This window comes from Trichosurus vulpecula, chromosome 2 (genome assembly GCF_011100635.1).
Source record: "Trichosurus vulpecula isolate mTriVul1 chromosome 2, mTriVul1.pri, whole genome shotgun sequence".
Lineage (NCBI taxonomy): Eukaryota > Metazoa > Chordata > Mammalia > Diprotodontia > Phalangeridae > Trichosurus > Trichosurus vulpecula.
Window position 1 is genome coordinate 19,509,561 of NC_050574.1, and position 16,837 is coordinate 19,526,397.

Genomic DNA, 16,837 nt, shown 5'->3' on the forward strand with positions numbered 1-16,837 from the left:
TGGCTAGACATGCAGATCTCTTTGGGTTAGTGGGCTGGGCACTGAACCTGAGTAAGCAGAATGGTGTGGCAGCCAAAAAGCAGAAGAGGCGATGTCTGGAACGAGGAGGTGACAGTCCCACTGTCCTTGCTCCTACAAAGAGAACTTCTGGAGGGTCGAGGTCAGTTCTGGGCATGGCATTTTGGGGAAGAATGTTGGCCAAGTGTAGTGGAGGGTGCCCAGGATGCTGAGAGGACTGGAGATTAGGTCCAGGGAGAAGGGACAACTTGGGATGGGAAGGGCATGGAGCCCTCAGCTCTCATGAAAAGTCTCAGAAAGGGCTCTCGTGGCAGGGAGGGCTCAGGTTCCAGGTGAAAGCCGCAGGCTGCTACTTGACCTCCTAACAAATGGCACTGTCCCAAGTCAAACGGGCTCTTTGTCTCTAGAGGTCTTCCTCCTGGGACTGGATGATCATCCTTCTGGCAAGTTGTAGAGGGCGGGTCCTAACAGAGACATGAGGGACTCAGGGCACAGAAAGACACAAACATTTTTGGACGTGGCCAATGTGGGAATTTGGTTGGGTCAATTATGCATGTTTGTTACAAGGGTTTTGTTTTTCTCTTTTTTCTTATTTTCCCCAATAGTGGTGGTAAGTGGGAAAGAGAGGAAATCTATTTTTATCTATTGAAAAAAAAGACATTTTTTACAACAAAAATTTGTTAAGAGGGAGTTCCTCTTCAGGAATGGTTTGGACTGCTTGACTCTGGGGCCCTGTTCAGCTCTGGGATTTTGTGATCCCTAATCATAGGCTGTTAGGAAGGCCTAAAAAAAAAATAACTACCTGGCAACAACCCTACGAGGTGGCTAACACAAGTATTCAATTCGGCAAGTATTTATTAATCAGCTCTGACGTTCCTTCTAGCTCTACATACATAACCATGTGGATGAGCATTTATTAAGCACTAACCGTGGACCAGGCATTGTGCTGGGCACTGGGGATACAAAGACAGAGGGAAACTGAGGCTCCAGGAAGCCCCTCACCTGCTTTCAGCCTAGACTGCTGCAGGTCTCCCTGCTTTAAGCCCCTCCCCTCTTCATTCTACTGAAGTCTGAGGCTGACCACGTCCCTCTTCTATGCGACCAAATCCAATGGCTCTCAAGTAACCTCCAGGACTCTGAAATGCTGGCTTTAGGTGGTTTTGTGGCTGCCCTTTGTTATTTCACTGGGTCTGCTGTCCCTGGCTTTGCTGACTTCTCCCGGGGCATCTGTTAGTCCAAGCCTTCCTACGCTTCTCTGCAGTCATCACTTTGATCATTCCTTTCACAGCACAGTACGTTACGTTCATGGACTGCAATCATTTGTCCATCTCCCGATCAAAGTTTGTTTCCAGTTCTTTGCAATCACAGGAGGTGCTGTTAATATTTTGGTGCCTATGAGGACTTTCTTCTCGATAGCATCAGAAGCTTTTTCAGGAGAGAGGTGATGGTGGTTTGATCTAGCATGGCGAATCTGGCCTCGACACGGCTGGTAAAGATTCTTCAGAAATGATAAGGTACAGAAAATCACCACTTCCTAATGCACAGACTGAGATGCCTCAAGGAGCAGCAGCAAAGTTTGGACAGCCCAGCTCGGAGGACAGGCAGGTCCACTGCTGCTTGGATTCCCCCAAACAGAAAAGAGATCATCAAGGTATAACATCATGGAATGAACGCTGGCCTGGGGAGTCAAGAGAACTCATCCATAAAGTGAAAAACTCAGACTAATTCAATTCTACGACTATATCTGGTCAGTTGTCAATTCTGGAGTGTGGCATCTGTTTCTGTACCTGCTACAAACTATGTTTTAAGGGTCGAGTTTAGGAGAAAGGAGGAAAAATCCAGAAGCAATAATAAATATTAAAACTACTTTTTGATACCAAATACAATCTATCTCCTATCTCCAAAATCTCTTATTAATGTTGTTTGTCCATTTTCTAAGAGAACCAATGATACATCACAGGGTGATGTCTTGTTACACAGTGTGAATTGGTTTAAGTAAGGCAGAGTTTCAAAAAGTCATTGACTTCACTCTCTTTTTCCAGAGTCATCAAAGTCCAGTGGCACGACAAAAGTCAGGATGGCTGGTGATGGCCTGGGATGCAATGGATGACCTTGGTGTCTTTGATGTCTGACCAAGCTCTAAGGGCTCCTTCATGGCCACTGGAACAAACTGTCTTCATCTACCCATTCTGCCAGGGGGAATCTTCACATGCTTGGGGTAGGCACCCCTCCTAAATCACCAATGGGTTTGAGGCCTGTCAGTTACCCTCAAGCTGTTTTAGCCTGTCTGCCAAGATGGTTTTCCGGGGTGGACACCAAAGATGGAGGAGCCACAGGCTGGATGGAGGTGGACACCAAAGATGGAGGAGCCACAGGCTGGATGGAGGTGGACACCAAAGATGGAGGAGCAGCCATGAAAAAGGCTCAGCAGCCCCCACCCCAAAGGTGCTAGTCCTCCAGAACACTCCATACACCCCTCCAAATGCCCATTCTTTGTTTTTCCAGGAGAGAAGTCACAGTGTCCTAGAGTAGGAGTGGACTTTCTAGGTAATATAGTGCAAATTCCTATTGAATGCAGGTACCTTTTCTACAGCACCTTTGCTTGAATATTTCTACATGGCAGGAAGCTCACTACATTCCCCAAAAAGCACATTTTTCAGGCGGCTTTCAGAAAGTTCCTCCTTATATCAAGACCAGGACCTTGACAGGCCTTTGATATTTAAAGGCCAAGTGAATTGTGCACTGAAGTCTTCTTTTCTCCAGGCTCACCATCTCCAGTTTCTTGTGGGTGATCACCTCTCATGGCCTGGACACTAGCTGATGCACCTATGATCACACAGGCATTCTTGGCATTCCCTTCACCTTTGGGGCTCACGGTGAGCTAGCAACCCCATACGATCCCAAGCTCTTCTGAAGGCCTGCTCCCTCATCCGGTACTCATATAGCTGGTTTTAAGAGCCCTGGCTAGAGATCAGGAGCCCTGGGCTTACTGTCCAGCTCAGATGTTCACAAGCTGGCTGGTCATGGATGGGCCACTTCCATTGTGTTTCCTATCTGAACAGTGATGGTCACCGACTGGTACCACCTACTCGAAAGGGGCATCTTCACAAAGGCACTTTGCTGGCAAGTCTTCAAGTACAACAGAAACTTCAGCTATGATTGTTACTGAACCCAGACAAAGAATGAACATTTATCCTCATTTAATAACCTCCTTATTATAACACAATACCTTTCACACAGCAGGCAGCTAAGTGGCACAGAGAATAGAGGGCTAGACCCAGAGTCAGGGAGACCCGAGTTCGAAGCCTGCCTCAGACACTTTACTAGCTGTGTGACCCTGGACAAGTCATTTAACCTCTGTCAGCCTCCCTCATCTATAGAATGGAGATAACACACATACCTTCCAGGGCTGTTGAGGATCAAATGAATTAATGAAGGTAAAGTGCTTTACAAACCTTAAAAAGGTATATAAGTGTGATCTATTATTATTATTATTATTAGTCAGTAAATATGTGTCTGATTGACTCTTGATGCATTAGTTTGGGTTCACTGTCCCAGCTTTTATGTGACTTTTTTGTCATCGAATGTATTAACCATCCCTGCCCCCCACCCTAGTCTTCTTCAGGCCTTTCTCCAAGTCACCAATAAAGAATGTTGACCAGGAGCAAGGCCAAGCATAAAGGCCTGTGAAAATCCCTCAGGTCATCCTGAATCATCTCTCGAGCCTTTCACTGCCCTTCCAAAGTCACTGTTATCTTCACCCCACCCCCACAAAAGAGGCACTATAGGAAAGGCAAAACTCCCGAGGCAGGCAGAATTCCACTTCCGCAGTGGTTTATTTAGGGGCCCCACCAAGGACAGGTATCCTTCCTCCCCTACCAGCAGAACCCAGGTCACTATGACCCCTTGTCCCCCAATTCTGCGGGGCTACATGTAAGTAATGCCTGTGTGAGACCCGAGGAATCATGAATCATGGGCTGTGGGCTGAGGGGGAAGGAGGATATCTAGAATACACCAGCATGAAGCACTGGGCATTACTCTTCCCTTTCCCCACTCTGTCCTCCGTGATCAATGAAGACTGGGAAATTTGATGGCTTGTGACTTGGGGGTGAGGCACCAGGAAACATTCCTCTGGGAACGAGCCCTTCACAATCAGGCCTGAAGACACATCCATGCATCCTCCCCAGTCTCCTGAGAGTGAGGAACTAGCAGCTTCTACCCAACCTATAGGCCACAGAGAAACCTCACTCATTCCCTTCTTTGGTGACTCTCCATTTTTTGAGGGCTCTGAGCCCACTTCAGGGGGCATAAGTAAGGGGGTCTGTGGTCAGAACCTCCGTCCAGTTCCCTTCATAAGCAGTGCTGATATTCTGACCACAAACAGCTGCACACCAGAGTCAATACAGAGACTTCCTGGGGACACGGTCACATGCCCTATGGAATCATCTCCTAAAGGAACAAATGAGTCACTGTAGGCTGGAGAGAAGAGAATAAACCAAAGACCATCCCAGGCAGTAATGCAAGGAGGGAGAGCCTCAGACACTCATGGACCTGAGTCTTTGGGGGGAAGCAAATTATACTCTACTGTTTTAGATGGAGATTACTTTTAAACGTTAAACTTTCTTTTATTTCTGTAAAAAGTATTTTATAGTTTGCTATAAGTGTGTGTGTATAGTTTGTGGAAAGAGAGAGCTGGCTTGGAATCAAGAAATTCCTGGGTTCAAGTCCTGCCTCTAAAACGCACTGACCCTGTAACCCTGGGTGAGTCACATAACTTTCCGGGGCTCTGGGTAACTTCCTAAGGCTGTAAGTTGAAGAAAAGATGCCACCCTGAACTGGTCCTTGGAGTACCCTATGCCAATGAAACCAATAAAATCACAGGTCCCTATTCAAAAAAATATTTCCACTGACGCTTTTTCTTTTTACAACACATTCATTTCTGAATATATGTCCCCTCCCCTAGCAAGTCATCCCTCACAACGAAGATTTGTAAAGGCAGTTCAGGAAAACATCAACTATGTCTGACAGTATAGGCAATATTCTGCGCCTATAGTCACCTTCCTCTGTAATGGAGGCAAGGGACATGTATTTTCTTTTTACAAGATGGTCATTATAATTCCCCAGGGTATTGTTTCTTCAATTACGTTGTTATAGACACTGTGTGATGCAGTGAATAGAGTGCTGAATTTAAGGAAGACCTTGAGTTCGAAACCCACTTCAGACCCTTACTATGTGACCCTAGGTAACTAATCTCTCTCAGCACCCAAGTTCCCTCCTCTCCAAGACCTGCTGTAAAAAGATATTTGTAAAGCACTTTGCAAATCTTACAGCGTTATAGAGATGCTAGCGGCTGCTACTGCTACTACACTCCTTTCCCTGGTTCTACATACTTCACTCTTCATCTGTTTTATACGTCTTCTCATGCTCCATGGAATTCTCCCTATTTGGTGTAGTAATATTCTATTCCAGGGGTGGGGAACCAGAGGCCTTGAGGCTGCATGTGGCCCTCTAGATCCTCAAGTGCGTCCCTTTGACTGAATCCAAACTTCAAGGCTGCAGGTTCGTTCCCCACCCCGTTCTAATTGTGCATGCCACAATTTATTTAGCCATTCCTCAAGATACTGGTACCTATTTGGTTTCCCATCTTTACCCTCACAAGAAAGTCTGCTCTGACTTATTTTGAGACTTCATATATAGGATTTTTCTTTCTATTTTTGCCCCCTTGGTCATTTTTTGTTGTTTAGGGCAACTAGGTGGTGCAATTAGATAGGTGCCAGGCTCAGAGACAGGAAGACTTGTATCCCTGAGTTCAAATTTAGCTTTGAACACTTACTAGCCTTGTGACCTTGGGCAAGTCACTTAACCCTGTTTGCCTCAGTTTTTTTCATCTGTAAAAAAAATTGAGCTGGAGAAGGAAATGGCCAACCACTCCAGTATCTTTGTCAAGAAAGCCCCAAATGGGGTCACAAAGAGTCGGACCCGACTAAATGACAATAACCAAAATTGCCCCGATGGTGGATTAGTGTGCCTGCTGCCCCACAGATTCCTCCCCAGCATTTTCAACCCCCCCCCCCGTCATCTTTGTTCATTTTCTAGGGGGAAGTGAAACCTCAAAGTTATTTTGATTTGAATATCGCTTATTATCAGTGATTCTCAGCCGTCTTTCCTTCCCCCTGGGTGTCAGAGGTTTGTGATTCTTCTTCTGAGAACTGTTTGTGCACAAAGCTTGACCACGTATCCACGGGGGAGGATGGAGAGGATTTTAAATGGCCTGCAGTCTGGGGCACAACTGGCCCAGGCCCCACCATTTATGTTTATGATTCATGGGAAAGCACCAACGCTTCTCTCTACCCATGATCACAGAAACAGAGCTGGAAGAGTCAGGAGTCCTCTGATCCAAGGCTGCCATCCGGACTCTAGAGCCAAGAGCATCACAGTGTTGTAGAGCAAGAGCGAGGCCACCGAGTCTAACCTCATTTTACAGATAAGGAAACTGAGGCTCAGAGAGGTTAAATGATTTGCCTAGAGTGCCCCAGTTATTAAGTGTCTGAGGCTGGATATGAATTCAGATCTTTCTTCTTTCACTCTGCGCTCTGTGACGCCCCCCCCAGCGCCTCAAAGAAGTGACTATAGAATAACACACTGATAGAAAGCTGACCACAAAGCCAGGACTCTAATAAATTCTTTGATGATTGCAAGAAAGGCTCCATAGTGAGGTGTCCAGCTCATGGCTAGCCTGAGCCAGGACCAAGAGCAAAAACCCAACCATCTGTCTATTGTCTGACATTGGACAAAAACAAGATATACCTGCCGGCTGCTCTTTCACGTTATTTTATACCAACTAAGGTCCTCGTCAGCTCCCTGGCTCTGATGTTTATTTTCAGACATTAGCCTTGAAAATCACTTCTAAGTAAGTGCGTGTTTCTCCATTACCTTCCCCAGTCGATGAAATCCACACCTTTCCTCCTGCTCATTACACCACGACCACCAATGTCTAAAGGGCAGCAAGTGGCTTATTCACGAGGCTGAGCTGGACGGTGCTTTATTCCAGGGCCCTGCATTGTAAGGCCTGCTTAAACTGGGCCAAACCAGAAATCAGTCTTGTTTGCTCACTGCCAGCAAAAAAAGCTCAAGTGCCCCCTGACCACCAGCTCAGTCTGGAGAACTCTCCCGGGAAAAGCACCCACAGACCAAAGATCCCTCTCCCTCTGTTACAAAGGCTCTCAGACTCAACCTCCAATCTTCAAGGCCTATTTCAATGGAGGACAGAAAAGAGTATTTCCCTTCTCCACCACGACAAAAGCAGGGGGAAATCTGCATAAAGAATGACCCTGTGACTCTGTTCCTGGAAGGATCACCCCAGCAGGCCTGCCCAGAGGTGAAGACCCAGGCAGAGAAGGCTGAGTCTCAGGCTACCCAGGCACAACAACTTAGGGCCTGCCCTACAATGAAGGTGTTTTCAGCCCTGCTGGGTTTTCCAACCAATGGTCAGCATCTTGGTGGAGGTAGAAATCATGAGGTTTTCTAAGAAATGGCCTTTGATGGGTGAAGCCAACACATGATGCGTGCGGGAGGTTTTTATTTGAGAATTTGTTGCCTTGGGTTTTAACAGTCAGCCTCCAGCCCAGGAGGCCACTGGGGCTTTTCAGTCCAAAATGTCAAATCTGGATACAACCATGCCTAGGAGAAAACAAGACTCTCCCAATGGAATCTGGTTGGTAGGTAATTTTGTTTGAAGGGGCAGCTAGGGAAGACTTGTTTGGGAGAAGAAGGAGAGGGGAAGATGAGAGAAAAGAACCTCTCCATAAGTCAGGGAGCACAAAGGGTTGTGAAGACAGGCCCAGAGCCCAAGGCTCCCCGAGCTCTAAGGAACAAGACGTGCCATACTTATTGAAATGCCACCTGAGGTAATGGGAAAAGCAAAGGGTGTCAGAGGAAGGGGAGCTGTCGGGATGGAGCTGAGCTCTTGTTCAATATGTAAGGTAAGAGTCTGGGCTAGAGGGGAGAAGTGGAGAATATAAATTTTTTAAAAAATCAAACAAAGTAGCAAGAAACCAAGACAATCAAAAAAAATGAGGGAAATAGGAGCTCAAGAAAGATTTTTTAAAACCCTTCTGTGGGCTCTCAGCGAAGATGAGTCAACTACCTTCCAACCAACACACGTCACTGGAAAAAAAAATCTCCTTCCCTGTCCAATCCCTGCCCCCCACCCCAGGATTCAATCCTTCCTTATGGCCAACGAGCCAACTGCCGGAGTATGAGGAGGGCCAGCCAACCACAAACCAAGTCACAGGATGATGCCTTCTGCTTACGGGCCAGGATAACACAGCCTCAGAAAGGTCTCTGCTGGGACTGGGCTGGAGGGAAGACTCCACGCCCACCACCACCTGACTACGGCCTACAGATCTTGCAGACCTATCTCAAACAAAGGGAAAGGTCTCATGGGAAAATCCTTCCTGCCTTGCAAGAGCCTCCCTTTTTTCATTCAGAAAGTTAAGTGCAATGGCCCAAGTCTACAAATAGAATATGGTCCTCAGCCTCAGCTCTCCCCTTGACTTCTCTCTGTCTCTCTTCCCCCTTTCTTTCCCTCCATCCTTCTCTGTCTTCCCCCATCTCTCTGTCTCTCCATCTATATACATATAATGTGTGTGTGTGTGTGTGTGTGTGTGTGTGTAGAAACTCCCGCCACCAATACAGGGTGGCACCTTCTCTGTACCTTATGGGCTTAGAGTATTTTTAAAGCAGCCAGAGGTCCAGTGTCTTGCCCAGGGTCACACATCCAGCATGTGTCGGAGGCAATATTTGAACCCAGGTCTTCTTGGCCCCACAGTCAAGGCTACCTCCTCCTGTCTCTCCTCATCGGGCAAACACTCATACATACATACAAACATGCATCCATCCATCCATGTGTTTTCATGTGTGTGAATCAAAAATCTTTGATCTTAATTTCTAATAGCTTATTAATGGCACACACCCTGGATGCATAATCACATGTGCGGCCCCCCACCCCACCCCATGTGTGCTAGTTAGAGATGCATATAATGTACATATCATTTACCAATAACTAACATTTCTACAGCATTTTAAGGTTTGCGAAGCACTTTATGTACCGATTATCTCATCTGACCCTCACAACGGCCCTGGGAGGGAAGTGCTACTGTACTGCCGTTTTACAGACGAAGCAGAAATGACTCGCCCAGGGTCACACAGTTAAACATGCATCTGATGCCAGATTCGAGCTCATTCTCCTTTACTTCGACACAGGCTGCCCAATCACTGCCATTTTTTCCCCTTCATCTGAGCCACCTTGACAGAAGAGACCCCAGTCAGATAAATTAAAATGTTCATTTTCCTGAAGGATCCTTTGCCTTGTCCTCTGCCATGAAAGTGCCCAGCCTGGGATCGCCATGAGCACCATCTGACAAACCCCAAGCTCAGCTTTTCTCTGAGCCTCAGTTTCCTCGTCCGTAAAAGGAGACCAAGAACACCTGCACACATACCTACTTCACAGGGCTCCTGTGAGGGCCAATGAGGTCAGGTAGGAAGGACAACACAAAAGTCGGCAGTAATTTTTCACACACTTTAAAGAGCTGGGCAAATATCAACTATTGTGGTTGTTACAATGATGGTAAGGATGAACGTATAGCTGGTATTCACAATGCTGGATTGAGGCCTCACTCCTAACAAGCCAGCCAAAGCTTCAGGACATGTGATTCTCTTCCTACCCAGAGGCTGTTTTTTTAACTGTTTGCATTCTATGGCCCACATGTCTAGAAACCGCCAGTCTTGCTAGGGAAGAACCTCAGGGAAGGGAGGCATTGTAGAACAAAGCTCCCCACTAGCCGAAAGGAGTGGGGTGGAAGGGAAGGCCGTTCTCACGACACTTTGGGATCTATTTCTGGTATTAATAAGGATTTTTCAAGAGCGCTGATAACTGACCTCCTTAGACTACCACAGCATAAATAGAAGTGTTTTGCTGAAAATTCTGTCATTCCAACTCCCCGACATTAATCAAGCATGACTTAGCTTCCTCATCTGTAAGAGGATGACTTCTCAGGTCCCTAAATGTTCTGTCATGAAGCCTTACAAGTCACACACATACACACACACACATATACACACATACACACATATATACACATACACACATACACATACACACATACACATACACACATATACACATATACACACACATACACACATATACAAACATACACACATACACACACACATACACACACACACACACACAGAGCATCCAAGCCTATATGTCCCTCGGCTTTCAGGTTCTCCTGGTGCCCTGGTCAGATCACGAGAATATTCTGCTCACTCTCAGTACAGACTCAAACTCTCAACCATCTCTTTTTACTGTCTCTCTCCCAGCCACGTCGCTGTCCTATCTTTGGGAAGCACCCTCTCCCATCCAGCAATAGAAAGAGCTGAATGTACCTTTCATCTAAGGTCCATATTTGAGGGACTCCAGCTGACCTCCCTGGGTTCTCCAGAAGACCCACCCTTCATTATATCCGAGAGACTGATGCAGCTTCTTGGTTCCTCCCCTCCAAAGTCTCCCTCCTTTCTCTAGGAACAGGATCTAGCCCAGGGGACTGATGGAGTCCCCATGACACACCAGGCTCAAGGCATGGGTTCATTCCCATGATTAGCCCCCAGAAATCTCTTCAGATCTGTTTGGTGAGTTAGACGCTTCTGCCACCAGCTTATTTCCCATTTATTCTGTTCCGTTTCCTGGCACCAATATGGGTCAGCCTTCCCCTGTGGGCATTCATGACCTGTAGAAAAGCTCCCTGACTTCTACTGTGATATTGACAAATTCCACTCAAACCTTGTGCTCCTTCCTTCCCTCCCTCCTCTCTCTACTTCCGACCTACCTCTCCGGCTTGTTATGAGAAAGATTGGCAGCAGGGACCCTTGTGATGGACAGATAAAGGGCACTTTAGAAGTGGTGAGCTTCATCCCGTCCTCCCCTCACTCAGTCTCCCTATTTGTCTGTAACAAAACAAGAAAGACAACAAGAGGGTCTCATGAACCTTTGTCCTCTCTCCCAGAGGACTCTCTCCTCCCTGCCCTCCCTCTCCCGGCCATCGGATTCTGCCTAATAGGGCCTCGCCAACCATCTGCACCACTCCCCACCCCAGCTCCCTTTGTGCGACAGAAACAAAATCCAGGAGCCTTCCCAGTGCCAGGACTCAGGATGGAATGATGACTCAGAACCTTCCGAGAGGGGGGTTTGTGGTGTCTGTTTTAAAGCAAAGTAGCCAAAGCTGGCCATGTCAGCCTAGGTTCTCCCTCTGGGCTGGGGCTCCAGGTCTCTCAACCGAGCCACCAGAACAAGCATCTTCTTGAATTTGGAATGACTATTCCCCAAGCAGGATTTAAACTGATGTCTCCTCAAGGCCCAGACACACATCACAAAGCAAAATTAATAACCACTCAGCTAGAGGAAAAAAATGCAAACCTTTCTGTGAGGTGGGATCTGTGTCTCTGGTGCTTGTCCTACCCACCTGGAAACAACATAGGGGTCTAGTAGGACCCACCTGCAAAATAACTTAATGTCTCGGGGGGAACCATCAGGAGCCTGAGCTCTCTATATGCTCAAACAAACCCCAGACAGCCTGTCGAGGCGGCCAAACATGGAGGCTTAGGCAGGTGGGCCAAACGATCACCATCAGGAGCCCAAATGGCTTTGGAGGGCATGGGCTCCCTAAAGGGTGGCATGTCTTAGACCATCCTTTCGTGGTTACTGATTGGATGTTTTAGGGATGTTAAGGGAAGATAGGGAACTAGCAATGAAAAAGAGGGCCCTATGTACAATGTTTGACAACAAAACCTTTCAGAGGGCCAAGAAGTAGAGCGATGAGAAATAGGGAAATAGTCAAGCCTCTACACCAAGCTCCAAGGAGGGAAAGAGCTCTTATGCTAGAAACCCATTTGCTGAGAAACCAACTAAAATTTTCCTCAGAGAATGAAGTTCTAGTGCACTGCCCCTCCCCCAATTTGCAAGAGTTCTCTCCTAGGGCCACTGGCTCCATCTGTACCAGTAAAATTGGGTTCTAAAGCATTACTTCTACACATGATGTAGTCACCAAAGTGGCATCCCCAGGGGCAGCTCATCATTTGGGTGGGTGGGGGGAAGGAAGGGGAGGTGGCCTGGTTTGTGGCTGAGATGTACAGTATTGCCACAAGAGAAATGAAAAACATCAGAAACAGGAGCCCTGAGATCAGAATCCAGCCCAAAGAGGATATGGGCCAATAGACAGGAGTTAACAAGAGAATCTCATGCAAATATGGTAGTTAAAATGAGTTACAGTAACAGGGAAAGCGCTCCTAAAAACAAGGCAAAATTGAGCAAAAAAAAACGAACCCCAAAAGGTAACGGTTGAGGGAAAGGAAAGGCTGTAGGGAAGCAAATCATTCGTTCTATGCAATTCGGATTTGGAAATAAGAAACAGAGACAATGCATGGCCAATGGGGTGGGCCCGGGTGCTCGGAAGCATCTCAGAGATAGTCGATGAGGAAACTCCATCCTACACTGTGAGCCGCAGCCTGCCAGAAATTCGTGATCTGTATCTCCCGCTCTCAGAGGCGGCTGGTTTCAAGGGCAACATTTTGTTTGGACAGAGCACTGAATTCTCATGCCCTTCAGAGAGAGAAAAGAGAGGGAAGCCGAGCCAGAACAAGTCAACAGCCTGTCATGAACAAGGCAGTCCTCTGTCATCCATGGAGCTGGTACCTTTTCCTCATTCTACCAAGGCCAGCGTTGGAAAGCCACAGATTCAGAACCACTTGACAAAACATGTAAACATATTCTAGATGAATGAGCCCCGCCTAGCCCTGGCTCTCCAGGTCAAGTTTCTCCAGCCAATTAAGGCCAGGTTATTATAAAAAACAACTACAACCCAAAACACTGGCCTCCTGCCTAGACTCCCCCACTCCCCGCCCAAGATGCATCCCTTTTCATCCCTAGGACCAGGCCTACCTCTCCCTACCTTCCCTGCCTGCTTCCTAACATCCTCTGACTTTCACTGCTTCAATCAATAGCCCGATTGCCACTTTCTCCTGGCCTATTCCCCACCCCCACAAAAGGGATGGACAAAGCCATGAGCACCAAAGACCAGCCCCCATCCCGAGGGACCAGGTCCCATGCTGGGGTGGGAATGGCGTTTAGGCACCGAATTGCCTTGGTCCCCCAAGCCCAGACCCTGAGGTGGGGAGGGGCAGGGAGCGGGGAGACCCCGAAGCCCCCTGAACCCTAGACAGAGGTTGGTTCTGGGCATGGGGCTGGCGTGAGCCGGGAGGCCCCAGATGCGCCGGCCCACTCCCCAGATGCGCCGGCCCACTCCCCAGGGTCGCGATCGCCAAGGGGCCGGGCAGCGGCTTGACCCCAGACAGATAGACAGAGAGACAGACAGACGAGAGGAGGCAGCTGACAATGACGGCGGAAAGCGGCCTGGGAAGGGTCCAGGAGCCCAGGGAAGGCGATGAGATGCCGGTGATGAAACCAGGAAAGGACATGGGGAAGGGGCCAGGGACCCCCTGGAGCAAGGCTGGACCCCTAGTAATAGCGGCAGGGAGGGGCTCGGGGACCCGAAGGAGCTGCTTTGCGGAGGGGAAATGGGAGGGGGTTGTGGGGAGATAAGGCCGATCTAGAAGGGGACTCCAGGTAACGGGTGGGGAGGGGCGCAGGATTCCCCCAGGAGCAGGGCTGAGAGGGGACCCTTGTAATGGGGACCCCGACCCAGGTCGGGTGCGGGGAATCCCAGGAGCAAGGATGGAGAGCAGGGGACCCCCGGTAACAGAGACAGGGAGGGGCAGGGCACCCTCAAAAGCAAAGAGGAGACCTCGAGAATAGGAAGAGGGCAGGGGCTCAAGGAGGGGTGCCCCAGAATGGGGACTCTTCCAATGAAGGCTGGGTCAGAGCTGGGAGGGGGCCCCCAGAATGGGGCTCTTCCAATGAAGCCTGGATCAGAGCTGGGCAGGGGGACCCCGCTAACAGGCCGGGGCGGGAGGAGGATCCTCCCTGGCCGCGGGCGGCGGCGGACTGACCTGCGGGGCTGGAGAGGCTCCCCGGGGCCCCTGGTCGTGCCAGCCCTCGCCTTCCTCGTCCTCGTCCTCTCCCTCCTCCTCCTCCTCCTCCCGGCGGCGGCTCCGGCTCGGGCCTCCCGGCATGAACCCGGCCGAGGGGCGGGCGGGCCGCGGGGCCGCGGGCTCGAGGGGCGGGCGGGAGCGCGCAGACGGCGGGACAGTGGGGCTGCGGGGCCGCGGAGGGGCGGGCGGGAGCGCGCGCGCGCGCACGAGCTCGGGCGGCTCCGCCCCTTCGGGCCCGGCCCGGCAGAGGGGAGAGACCCCAGGAGCCCGCGGGGTGCCGCCAGGCACCGTCTACAAATTCTCAGGTCCGCACCCGGACGGAGCTGGGGAAGGGGCGGGGCCGGGGAGGGGGAGAGAGGCTGCGCTGGGGCCAGACGGAGAGGCCGCGAGGTGTTGGAGCACTGGCGCTGGCTTCGCCTCTCTCGGCGTCCGCAGCGCTGGTTCCTTAGAAGCTGATTGATTATCGATTGACTGGCATCCAGGACCCTAGGGCGGTGTCGGCTCATCATTGTCGAGTCCTTTCAATCGAGTCCGATTCTTCGTGACCCCGTTTAAGGTTTTCTTGGCTAAGATCCTGGAGTGGTTTGCCATTTCTTTTTCCAGCTCATTTTGCATATGAGGAAACTGAGGCAAACAGGGTGAAGTGACTTGCCCAGGGTCATACAGCTAGTAAGTGTCTGAGGTCAGATTTGAACTCAGGAAGATGAGTCTTCCTGATTCCAGGCCCTGTGATCATACAGATCACAAATTTAGAGGCTAACTAATGGAAATCTAGCTCCTTGAAAGCAGGAGAATCGGCCAGGGAAGGGTTCAAATCCTCCCTCCAAACTGGCTGTGGGACCCTCTAGGCTAGTCACTCAACTTCTCTGGCCCTCAGTTTCCTTGTCTGTAAAATGAGGGGTGGAGGTGGACTCGATGGTCTCTGAAATCCCTTCCAACTTTAAATCTACGATTCCCTTGGAGCCTAACAGACCTGGGTTCAAGGTTAAGCCACTTCCTGGCTGTGTGACCCTGGATAAGTCAATGAATCTCTCAGAGTCCCAGCTAACTGCCCACCTACACTAGGGAGACTCTTCACTCAGAGCTGTCTAGACTAATGAAATCATAGGTTGGATTCCAAGCAAAACAAAACCTGCTTTATTTTGTTTCTTCTTTCTCGTGGTTCCTCCCATTCATTCTAATTCTTCTTTACATCATGACTAATGCGAAAATATGTCTAATATGAATGTATAAGTGGAGCCTATCTCTTGGGGAGGAGGGAGAAGAGTGTGGGGGAGAAAATTCAGAACTCAGAATCTTATGGAAGTGAATGGTGAACCTAAAAATTAATTAATTAGTTATATTAAAAAAACCAAATTCTCAGAGCCTGGGGGTAAGCACTTAATAAACGCTTGTTGAATGAAATTGATTTAATTGGCTACACACCCTCATTTTACAGGTGAGGAAACTGAGTCTCAGAGAAGGAAAGTGACTTGCCAAGGTCTCCTAGGTAAGAGTCCTTAGTCCTTACTCCTAAGTAAGAGTCCTAGGTAAGGTCCTTAGTCTCCAACTCCAGTACCTTTCCCATGTGTACTAGACTGACAGAGACAGAGAGATCTGGTGCAAATTCAAATACAGCAGAAGCATACAATGCATAGAAAGGGGCCCCGGGGTTCATTCCGATACAAAGCTCCCCCAAATCCAAATTCAAAAACCATTTCCTGTCCCCCATTGCTGGGGCGTCTTTTACTCCCCGTTCAGAGGTTTAATTAGTAAATGCTTGATGAACCAGTCAACGGATGAATGGAAGAACGGAGAGTCACTGAACCAGGGTCCAAATTCTACCTGCGCCATCCGTCTGGGTGACTTTGGCTTGGACACTTCCTTTCTGACTGGCCTCAGTTTCCTTATTTATAAAATGAGAAAGGGATCTAAGACCTGGTTACTAGAGGCTGGATCGGGCAACATACAAAATCAAATCCATCCTCCATCCTCCTGCCTGCCTGGGTCTGCTACAAAGCAACTGGCCTCAGCCGGAGACCCAGAGAACTCCCAGGAGTCTGCCCCGTTCCAATACCAGGACCCTCGTAGGACCCTCGATTTAGAGCTGGGAGGAACCTTGGAGGTCATCTGCCCAACCCCCTCATTTGGCAAACAACACTTCCTTTCTCTGAACTCATACAATAGCATTCCCATCTTCTAAAGTACAAGGGGATTACAAGATGAACATAGCCCCCTCCCCTGTCCTCTAAGAAGCCTGATGGGGATTTACACCCACTGAGACCAGGAAAGCAAGGTCCAGTAAAACCCACACTCGCTAACCGAGGAGCTAAGACAAAGATCTGCGGCCCCCTAGGCTCTGGACATTAGGGATCATTTCTCGCCTTGGAAGGTTTTTCTAAGCGCCCCAGGCGCGCCTTATACACAAAGGCAGATAGCAACCCAAAGCCTCTCCTGGAAAGGTTTTTTGTTTTTTGCCAGTGTAGACTTTGCAGACATTCCCCGGAGCAGGAAGTAAGAGGGGGTGGAACCACAGTCCAGGTCCCCCACCCCATCCCCGCCGGCTCTGGCTGCAGCCAGCATCACTCTTTCCATGGCCTTCATTTCTTCAAATCATCACTCCCTTGTCAGCGGAGCATTTTCTTGGGGACCGAGGGTACGAGATCTGCCCATCCTAACATGAGCTCGTCTTCCTTCTGGCCTCTTTCTGCTCCTTGGGCCAGCTTGGGAG

At 49.1% G+C, this 16,837-nt stretch overlaps 1 protein-coding gene across 3 annotated transcripts in view; it reads right to left on the bottom strand.

The window, feature by feature from the left end:
- PIK3CD (phosphatidylinositol-4,5-bisphosphate 3-kinase catalytic subunit delta) overlaps positions 1–16,837 on the bottom strand; it is a 75,308-nt gene that overhangs the window by 19,301 nt on the left and 39,170 nt on the right. Inside the window, exons 1-2 of one of the 3 annotated variants that reach the window (XM_036743085.1) lie at positions 14,086–14,302; positions 10,911–11,028 (exon numbers count right to left, since the gene is read on the bottom strand). The gene's annotated coding sequence lies outside the window, so the exon portion shown is untranslated. Of the gene's footprint in view, positions 1–10,910; positions 11,029–14,085; positions 14,303–16,837 lie in introns of those variants that run through there. The other 2 variants (XM_036743088.1, XM_036743086.1) reach the window with 2 other exon arrangements.